Source organism: Crocodylus siamensis, chromosome 10 (assembly GCF_052110815.1).
Source record: "Crocodylus siamensis isolate JL-2025a chromosome 10, ASM5211081v1, whole genome shotgun sequence".
Classification (NCBI taxonomy): domain Eukaryota; kingdom Metazoa; phylum Chordata; order Crocodylia; family Crocodylidae; genus Crocodylus; species Crocodylus siamensis.
Window position 1 is genome coordinate 60,145,410 of NC_143404.1, and position 11,308 is coordinate 60,156,717.

Genomic DNA, 11,308 nt, shown 5'->3' on the forward strand with positions numbered 1-11,308 from the left:
GTCCTTCAGTGATATATCATTAGCAGCATCACCCAGAGGTATGGGCGTCTTTCAGGTGTATTTCACGTTGACAGAAGTTTTGGAGGCTGATGGTCTTCTTCAATGGTAGCTGGGCGCACTGTCTGCGCATTTTCACTTGTAAATTTCTGTATCTCATGAGAGAAAATGCACTTTTTCTGGTAACAAGGGGAGGACACTTTCTGTATTAATCAACCATGAAATGCACTTCATCTCTTGTCCTTATATGTAAGCAGACTGTGTCATGCTTTATGGAACTGCAACATGCATTAATGTGAGACTGTGAAAGAGAAAGAACAGCCTTTTTTGGTGCTAAGCACTGAAAAATGACCTCTTGCATGCTTTTTAAGAGGAGAACAAATCTTTAAAAAAAATGAAAAAGGTTTCTTCATCCTCTTTGGCAACAGTAAATTTAATTAACCTTTTTGTTACCAGTACATACTTACTAGGGGTGTGCGCTTGCACACATAGAATATGAAAACTGAAATTAGAGAAACATGAGGCAAGAGAGAGAACGTGTGTGTGTAAATTTTGTATAGCTGTTTTTTTAGGTGCCCATCCAGAGCAACTGGCTCCATTTTTTATAGGTTGTTGAATCTGCTCACACAAGGAATAGTCTAAGCCAAGGCTGCTCAACTGGCAGTTAATGTGCAGCCCCCAGGCTCTTACCCAGCCTCTGCTGCCTCTATCACTCTACCTGCAATAGCAGCCAGACTCTCCAGGCTTCCCCTTCCTCCTCCAGCTGCTGCTTCCTGCCTTCGCAATACGAGGCCTTCACTGGTGCAGCTGCTGAGGCATGTGCCCCCCCACAGGCTTAGGCGTTGGACAGCCCTGGTCTAAGCTATTAGGGCCAGCAGGCCATTTTGAGATCATTTAGGGCATGAGGATTTTTTTCTACTGTGTTTATTTTGTTTGCAAGAAGGTAGATGTTATATCTGTAAATAGGTAAACATCGCATTTCAGGCCAGTCTTTCCCAGTTCAAACAGTTGAAGTTTGGGTAGTAGTGCACAGTGTTACGCACTAGCACCTAAATAGGAACTAAATAGCTGAAGTAAATTTTCAGTCACTGAAGAGATTTTTTTGTGGTTTTGACATTGGGTCATTTCTGCTTTCTGTTAACCAGTAGCAGGCACCTGTTTCTGAGAGTCTCGTGTTATAGGACACACAGGCAAAGGAGTGCCCACAGCAGCTCATGCCTGAAGCTTGCAGAGCCACCTTGAGCCCCTCTGATCTTGCATTGTCTATGCTGATCATAATCTGAAGGCTTTTCTAAATTTATACCAGTTGCAATTCCTCCAATGGACTGTTAGCAGACATGGATTTCTGTGCCCCTTTTTCCCTAGCCATTCTCCCTGTTAGCAATACTAGATTTTTCATTGCTACACTACCACCCCACACTGGAGAATCCCCTGTACTGGTCTGCTTGTCCTGGAGCCATTATATGGGGTTTAGAGTCACTTTGTAATGGGAATGTAACAGAAGGCAGCCAAAGATCAGAACCACCATTCTCAGTTATTTGATTATTCCAGTGAAAGAAGCAGCTAACTAAAATGGATGAAAGGTCTGCACTAATATAACTTCCTTAAAAGACTGATCTAGTTCATTCATTCTGTTGACTTGGTCATTTCCTGCCCTCTGCTGGCAATTTGTGAAAATGCATTTAGATCTAGTTCACGAAGCATTTGCCGGTAGGAATTTAGTATCCATTTACATTTAACTAATGAACTGAAATATCTGAAATTAATTAAATGAGCCTGGAACTCTTTATTTAGAGGAACTCTTTTTTTTTTTTTTTAATTAAGAGGCAACTATATTAATGCTTTAATATGGAGTTTAATGGATTTATCAGAACCCCCCTCCCCCCCAACAAAAACCAACTTACATTTATGAGGGAGAAATGGTTTTGAGATTATACCACATGATTGGCCGTCGGGACTTCCAGAGTCTCGTCTCTGCTCTGCTTTGGGCTCTGACTCTGTAACCTCATGCACGACATTTCACTTATCTAGGCCTCAACTTTCTTATCTATAAAATGGTTTCTTATCCTATAAAATGGTTTTATCTGGTTTTCACTTTTTAGATTACAAAAGACTTTTCAGAGACCCTGTACAGCTTCACTATACATTTTCAGCACTGCAGCTTTGATGCCAGCCCCCTCCTCAAATGAATTTTGAGACAGTAGCTTGTAGGCATCGAAGCAAACTAACAGGTCACAAATATTAGGTTACAGTCTTTCTTCTTGCAGTCCCTGGGTATGTTTTATCCCGTACTATGTTGGATTCAGGTAGAGAAATACTTGGTTTTGTCCCTTTTTCTTTTGCAAATAACTGATTTTTCAGGTTTATGTTTAAATACTTTGGCTTTCGGTGACACTCGTTACTCTAGTGTTAGCAACTCTCAAATATTTGGGCTTTCTCTTCACAAACGCTGGGAGGCAAATAAATATGTAGATAGTTACATCCCATTTTGCATTTGATGATTCCTTTAGTACGGTACTTTGCATTTTTCTGTGTTGAATTTCATCTGGTTGATTTCAGATCATTTCTCCAGTTTATCAACATTATTTTCAATTCTAATCTTATCCTCCAGAGGGCTTGCAGCCATGCAAAGCTTGATGTTGCTTGGTATCAAGCAACTTACATGTTACTTTTCATAAGTGAACACCCTGTTTCACCCTCCAAGCAGTTAATGAAGGTACTAAATAGAGCTGGACTCAAAGACAGACCTGTGAGAGTCCCGGTGATTGTGGCAGTGAAGTATGGATAGCTGCTCTTGTACATGCACCCCATAATCATCTCATTTGAGTCATATTTCTGAAGTACACTTATGAGTGTCATGTGGGAGGGTGTTAAATGCCTTCCTAAAGTTAAGATACAGTATTTCCTCTATGCACTAAGCTAGTTATCCTTTCAAGATATTGAGTGCCTTTCCACTTGTTGAAGTTAGATTGACTGATCTGTAATTCTCTGGGTCTTCCTTTCTCCCCTTCCTAAAAATAGGTTTTCTGTTTCCCTGTTCCAGCCCTTCTGGACTGCCCCCATCCTCCATCAGCTCTCAAGGATCATCGCTGGTGGTTCAGAGATTGTTTCAGTTGTTTCTTTAAGGACTCAAGGGTGAATGTCATCAGGCCCTGCTGACTTGAATATGGCTATCTTACCTAGTCTTTCATCTGTTCTTCCTCTATTCCAGACTGTACTCCTACCCCTCTGTGCTTAATATTGATTGTACTAAGTATCTGGTCACAACTGAAGACTAAAGCAAAAACCCATTGAACATTTCAGCCTTCTCTGAATTAGTTCTGTAATTTCCTCACTTTCTCCTTCAAGTCGTGGTCTTTTACTTTCCTTCGTTCTTCTCTTACTCGTAGCATGTTTATGGAACATTTTTGTGTTGCCTTATACCAACTCCCTTGCTAGCTTTAATTCATTTTGTACCTTTGTTTTCTGCTTTGGATCACACATGCTTGTGCTCTTCTTTAGTTCTCTTTCTTATCGGTACAACCTTGTTTCCATGTTTTGTACATTTCCTGTTTGATTTTCAGGTCACTAAAGAGCTCTGGACACATCCTAATAACTAAGATAGAAATAAATCTTTCCTTCCACATGGGGCAGTCTTAGAAAGTGCCAGCTCCCCTGAATTTCTTTTTCCCTTTGAAATTTTTCTTATGAGATTTTACCTTCCAGCTGAATTCTGTTTTCATTTTCTTTTTTCCTAATGTCCTTTCATCTCCTGAGAGCACAGTTAAAGCCTGCCTGAACTCCAGTCTTTGCTTGCCTTTGACAAGGATCTGTACATGTGGTTTTCTGTTGTTTCACCTTTAAATCATTTGCTGACCTCATACGTTAAAACATTTCTGCAGCAGGTCCCCTCTTCCCACAGATATGAGCAGAAGATCTTGGGGTAAAATAGATGCTTACTAATGGAGTGGTGTCTGTTGGCACTGGCTGTAGCTGTCTGACCATAGGGAGTACCTAACATACTTGACACAAGCAAGCTAACGCATCTCAGCTAACAGGGCTTTTCGCTTGGGCATGTGTCTTTGAACAGCCTATTTTACAGGCCAGAAACAATTTTGCAGCACTAGCAGAAAAATCTTCAGCTAAAAGCTAGGCTCCGCTGCTCCTCTGGGTATGTTCTAGCAATGTGATGACCTTGAGACTGCTGCTCAGAGTGGCGACAGGCTGTAAAAATCATACAGCTCCATAATGAAGTCACAAACCTTACAGCTTTTACCCCAAACCCTAATCCTCAGGCTTTTGACAGTAACAAATACACACTTGTCCTCTTCTCCCATACAAAATTCTGAGTGAACTCGGGGCCAAATTTTGCTGGTGGTTACATTGGCATAATGCTATGACTGACCAATTTGGGAAGCAGACTTCAGAACAAGTGACTGAAAGTGTCCAAACTCTGCTAAAAATCAGATCGAGGTAACATTAACAAAAAACTATGAGAAAGTAACCACTTCTGTGGTACCTACGTATCAGTATATTTGCAGCTCCTGTCATGATAATAGGGAGGGATCCTCAACTAGGCAAACCCCCAGTGGGACTGTAAAGATCAGTAGTAACTTGTTTTTAGTTGGAAGTAACTGAGAAAGAGGGAGTTTTTTGAAACCCCAGTGAATGAGCACACATTTGTCAAATTAAAACATTCTTGATCCATTTATTTTCCCTGCTATCTTGGAAGTAAGTGAATTTCCACACTACCCTCACTGCACAGCAGTCTATTGCATGTCACTTACAACATTTTTATTTAAGGAGGCTTGGTGAGCATTTTGGCTGTTGTATTTCCGCATCAAACATTTCCAGCTGTTCAGAGCTTCCACTTGAATGGCTAAACCGTAGAGCAGCTCATGACGGGTCACTTTAGCCTTTGGCTTTCTCTGGCAGCGAGCAAAAAATGCTGTCTGTCATCTTTCTTGGGGGCGAAGCTGTCCTACTTTCTGCTTAAAGGAGCAGGTTTGGTAGATATTAATCTCTGTGGTAGATTTTTCAAGTGTCAACAATTTTAATAATCAGACAGATTATGATGGATGGCAAATAGGAGGGGTGAGGGACATGGCAAAGGAATGTTTTTGCCTCCTTCCATGATTTTTCTAAAGCAACACATGAAGAAAGTTTTTTCCAAAGTGATACAGGGGTATGACCAGCAAGAGTGTAGGAAAGAAATAAATGTAGCATTTACTCTGAGCAGAGTGAAGCCCATAGATGCTTAATTTATATTGGGTTAGAAATGTGTGATGCCTCTTTCTTTTTATCTATGCCCATTTGTTTTTGCATATGAAAAATATGCAGTTACACATTCACAAGACTGGTTCAAAACTGAATAGCTTTCCTATACTCTCTTCACCTATTTTGCGATAAAGCCAAGGTGATGCTTGATTAATTTAGGTCGTGTATCATTGGAAGCTGTTTATAGAACTGTTCTATACCCGTTCTGGGTGTTTCACTGGAACATTTCACCATAGACTTACAGACAGAACTGATCAAGTTTTGTTCTTGAAGAATTGAACTGTTTTGGTCTGTTATTAAGATGTTGTATGTTGAATAGTAATGCTGCATTAGAGTTACTGCTGCGAGCTGCCATCACATGAAAGAAGCCAGAAATATCCAGGCGTGACTTTGAAGTGAGTGGCGTTTCACAGTTAAGACTTTTAGTTTCTAGTTTCATGGAGTATGTTCTTACTTGAGAAGCTCAAGGATACCCTCAGAATAAGTGAGTTTGCTTCTAAAATTAGGCTTCTCAGGTTCCAGATCTGCATATACCGGTACTACTTCTGCCCACTTTATTGAGTAATTTTCTGAATACTTTTTCAAATATTTATTATTTGGTCATAACTCTCCTAAGAGGGTTTGGGAGGGAGCTTTATAACATAATTGTTTTGTTTAGATTTCAAGAGATTGGTAGTACAAGGATAATGACATGGAAATTTCACTTTTTTAAATTGTTTTTTGCAAAATTCACCAGTTTTAAATTACCTTATTTGCATGCATAATCATGGATTTATGTGCATATTAATCCCCAAATTCTAGGAATATGGGTCCAGATACCTTTAAAAGATTGCCTTATGACTTTCACTAGATTTCTGATTCTTTCAGTTTTTATTAACAGATTCCTGTGTTTGTGAAATCTAACATTGCAATTCCCATCTTGATTTGCATTGAGTTTTTAGTAAATGTGTATTGTTGGCAATGGGTGTGCAGAATCCATATGGTTGCATTTGCCTGAGCAATTTAAACTTCAAGAAGTTGTAAATGGAATAGGAAATTTATTTATTTTTAAATAAAAGTTGTCACTGAAAAAGAAGCAGGTGTGTCTGATTCTGCAGGGTTTGTAACCTTTTGTGGCTCTGCTGGTTAATATTCCTGATTTATTCTAGTTTCTGCACAATTATTCTTTATGGTGCTGTCATTAGTGCCTGTGTGCTAAATAGAGCCCAAATAGTGTGAGAGAGCTGCAGCTTGTATTGCACTAGTAGAAATCACTGATGGAAGACACCAAATAGTTCACCTTTCTTCCAGCTGAGATTGATCTATGTGTATTTTTTAGATGGTGCACCATGACTCTCAGCTTACACAAAGACCACTTCCCCTGTGCAGCCATGACCTATGTAGTACATTGAATTCTAGTTTCAATCCTTTACTTTCCGGCTCTCCCATGAGTTCAAAGCACAACTGCTTAGTTCTGTTGCTTTCACATATTCAGCTATTTTCCCTTCCCTCCCCATTTCAGACAGTGTCTTTAAATCCTGCCTGTGTAGCATTAGTTAAAAAATATACCTTAAGTGCAGAAAAAATATTGGGGGAAAAAATTGGAACAGCTTTAGCAGGGCTCTGTAGTAAGAAGTGAAGCCTAGCCCCTTGAGGTCACAGGTTTGGATCCTGCCCAAGTCCTCATCTCAGTTCTTTGTTATTCAACTTGACCTGGGTTGGTGATCTAGATCGGACTAGATGATCTACTCAGGTGCCTCCTGACCCTTGAAACTATGAAACTATCTCCGTACACTCGGGTGGGCTAATATACACACTGACAGAAGACAACCATTGAATGAGCATAGAGCCTGCTGTCTAATCTCTTGATCCTGGAGGTCAGCCTCTCAAGAAACTAGTGAGGAAATGTGCATCACCACTCTTGTTTCACAGATAAATAGGACACCTAGGTTCCAGACACTCCTTTCTCCAGACAGCAAAGTTGTGTTGATGTACCCAAGTTTAACTAACTCAAAATTTAATTTAATTAAATTGGTGGGACTCCATTGTGTGGGCACTAAATCATTTTCTGACTGTCTTGTATTAATTTAGTTCAAGTTAGTAAGGAACCGGATATTGTACCGTGAAGACCAGCTTATCTGACTTCCCTTAGACAAAGTTATAAATGCATTTCTTTAAACACCTGAAGCAGTTCAGAGAAACTACTGATCTGGGGCTTTTCTTTGGAAAAAAATGACTGAAGGACTCTTCCATATGTTTTCCTACTTGCTGTTTAGGATGATATTCCTTTAAGTCAGCCCATTTATGAAAGAAAGTTGAACTACTTTCTTTCAAAAAGGATTGAAGCTTGACCTTCTCTCTTGAATCATGTATTTATTTAAACAAGAATAATTGTTAATTTTTGTATTTTCATAAAATCTAGGAGCTCTGTTGATGGGCCAGGACCCTATTGTGCTGAGTGCTATATAAACCCCAAAAAGACTATAATCCCTATCCACTCTGCATAATAATCTGTGTTGCACATAGGATGCTGCTTTGCGGCTGTAGCCAGGGGTGATAGAGCCCTTTGCAATGTGATTTGAGTTAGCAAATTAAAAAGAATGGCATGCTCCACCTACAAACTATGGAGCCTCCTTGAATTAAATCATTAGAAAAATCGGATTGTGAAATTATTAGTATGCCAAGGCAGAAGCATAGTGCTATTAACGTGGGTCCTAGACTTGTCACCTTGATTTGGAATTCAACAGGCTTCAAGGTCTTTTGCCTCCCTGGCTAGGGACAGAAGTTACACATAAATCAGTTTAAGTGATCAGAAACTGGCTTAAATTTGTAACGGAACATATGTTCAGTGCACATAAATCAGTTTCAAAATGGCCGAAGGTGGTTTAAGATAAACCTGGTTGAATGTAGTATCAGACTTAACTGATTTGGTTTAAAGCGGTTTATGCAATGTCTGTCCCAGCTCCCTTCCTGGTTCAAGTTAAATCACAATCCCCCAGCATCCCAGCATGCTTTGCAGCCCTGGGCTGAGCTGTGCTGTCTGCTCCAGAGAGCAAGGCTGGTCCCCCTCTAACTGGAGCAGGGGTAGGGGTGTGGCCAGACCCCAGGCTGGCATGGCCCCCTGAGGCACAGGGAGCAGGGAGGGCGTTTATTCCCCCCTCTCTCCCTTCTCCCACTGGGAGACGGCAGCCAGGGTCTAGCAGCTCCTGAAGCAAATGGAGAGAAGGAAGGGGATTTAATCTCCCCTCTGCTGCCTGGAGCAGCTGGAGTCTGCCTGTCTGCCAAGCAGCCCCCGTCAGCCATGCCCCTCCCCACTCCAGCGGCAGGGACAGAAGTGTGGCCAGAGCTCACCTGGGGCTGGGGCTGCAGGGCAGATGGGGGCCAGCCCATGCTGGGCCGCGGGGACTGGGCCCTTCCCAGCAGGTTGCAGCTCAGGCTGGGGCTGCAGGGGTTGCGCTGCCAGATTGCTCCCGGCTCCCTGTGCCCAGGCCAGGTGGGGCTGTCATGTCCTAGTGGCTGCCACTCTGCATGGGCAGGGCCTGGCCAGGTAGCAGACTGCCCGGGCCAGCTCAGAGGTGCCAGCAGGCCCTGAGCCTGGCAGCCGCCTGTTGCAGCTGCCACTGTGCCCCCTGTGCCACACAGCACCCAGCAGCTGCAGTTGCATCACAAGCTGCATGCTGGCTAGGGCCGAGCAGGCTGTTTTGCCCCTCTTGCCTCCAGCTGCTGCCGCCATGGCCACTGCTGCTGCTGCCCCTGCTGCATGGCACTGCTCTGGGCGGGCAGGTAGGAAGCTTCAGCCCCGCAGCATCTGCCCAGCGCAGGGGGCTCTGGCTCCAGTCCTGGTTCCTAGATGCCTTCTGCCTGCTCTGCCCGCAAGGGCTGCTCATCATGCCAGGCAGGTGTAGTGGGTGGATAGCAGCTGGATCTGGAGCCAGAGCTTCAAGCGCTGGGCTGGAGTTCCCGCTGCCCCAAGCAGCACTGTGCAGGGTGGCAGGAGCAGGAGCTGCAGCTGGAGGCGAGGGTAGAAGAGCAGCCCTGCTGGGCCAAGCCGGCTTCCCCACCCGCTCCGGCCCAGCCACCCAGAGCAGCCACAGTAGGGGCAGGAGTGGGAAGGGGGAGTAGCTGCTGGAGGCAAGGGGAAGCTGGCTTGGCCCGGCAGAGTTGTTCTGCTCCCCTCACTTCCAGCTGCAGCTCCTGCTCCTGCCACTGAAGCAGCGAGGGGGCAGTGACCCTGATGGGGGCAGGAGCCCCTGTCCTGGTGTCCCGGGAGCTCAAGCCTCTTCCCAGCAGGGGGCTGCGCTGCAGGCAAGGGCAGGGCGATCAGACCTGCCGTAGTCTGTGGAGTGAGAGGTGGCGCTGAGGCTCGGAGGGGTGGCCATAGCTCCCCAAGCCCCCCCTAGTGCCACTGCTGCTTGCCCCACGCAATGTGGCAGATCTGCAAATCCTGCCCCCGTGCACAAAGTGACCCCCACACCAGGAAGAGGTTCACACTCCAGGGAGCCATGAGAAATGCTGCTGCCTCCATCAGGATCACTACCCCCTCACTGCTCCAGCAGCAGGGACCAAAGCAGGACCAGAGGCTGGCGGGCATGGCCCCTTAGGCGAGGGGGCACGGAGGAGGGTTATTCCACTGTTCCCCCCATGCAGGCAGCGATTGGCAGTGGCGGCGTTCAGGGCTGGCAGATCCCCGGGGGCAGAAAGAATAAACCCCCGCCCTGTCCCCTCTGCCTCAGGCGACCATCCTGGCCCAGCTCTGGCCTCACCCCTGCCCCTGCTACTGTAGCAGCAAAGGGGGAGCATTGGACAGATCCTGGTTTGGGGCCTTGATGGTGGGACAGGGAGGGAGGAATTAACCCCCCCCCCCGGCCAGTTCACTTGGGGCTACTGCGGGGGCTGGTTATGCCCCCCAGCACAGCTTCCCTGCAGCCAAGGGCTGCTCTAGCACCCCCCAGAGCCTGGCTTGAGCCACTGCAGGCATGTGCCTGCATTTCCAGAGTTAATAGTGAATGTCTATTCACTTGAAAACTGGTTCAATCTAGGCAGGCTAGACTAACCTGCAAAGATTGAATCAATTCAGGTTCTGGCTTTTTCAATGTCTGTCCCTAGCCCCTGTGGACCACGCTTCCTTCAAAACCAAGACTTTGCAGTCCAGGGTAAATAAAAGTCCTTTGCCCAGTACAGGTTAAATTTCTGTGTTTAAAAGACAAGTACCTGCCACTAGAGGGTAGCAAGGATTCATACCGAGTGCCTTTGTGTGTGAATGTATGTTGGCTAAATTTCCAGAGTTGTAATTCTGCTTCTGGCAGCAATAGAGTGGAGATGTTTAATAACCAAAGTGTATCAGTTACTGAGCAGTCTGATGCCACACTCAAACAGCAGCTCTCCCAAAAAGAGAGAGTGAGAGAGAGCGCAAGAGTGAGAACGAGCTTGCAGGTGAACCCAAAGGCTAGATCCTCAGCTGGTATACACCTTCGGTGCTCCATCAGTGTATTCTTGATCACAGCCAGAGCTATGACAGTTGGCACCACTACATTGCATTTTACTTGTCTTCACACTGAAAGTTGTCGAGGACAGATAACGGGACAATGTTTCAGTTCTTTTTTCAGATTTCTAGGCCTTAAACTCTGTTATGTGAATCCAGGTTACTTGTGTGTATCCCAGAGCGGGTTGGATCCCTGTGATGTGATGAGGGATGCTCCACCTATAAGTCATGTGATGTGATGAAAAATTTGAAGTACAGAATTTGTCAGCATCCCATGGTTGTATATTAAAGAGATAACTGTTGTAGCCAGATTTCAGCCTGGACAGAGGACAGCTTTTCCTATCCTTGCTGAAGAGAGGTAGATATGTTGAGTGTAGTGTTAGAATAAGCTGGATAGTGGAGCTTAGCAAAATAAATATAATTATGGACATATTCATGACTAATTGTCTTAAAGGAAATAAATACACCATCTTAGGTATTAGTATTGAAAGCAACATTTGTTCATTACTGATGGTAGCAATTTCAGTTAGGGTCATGCAAGAGGTAGAAAAATGGTCTCTTTGTTGAAGTTACTACAGGATGGATTTGGAAGCT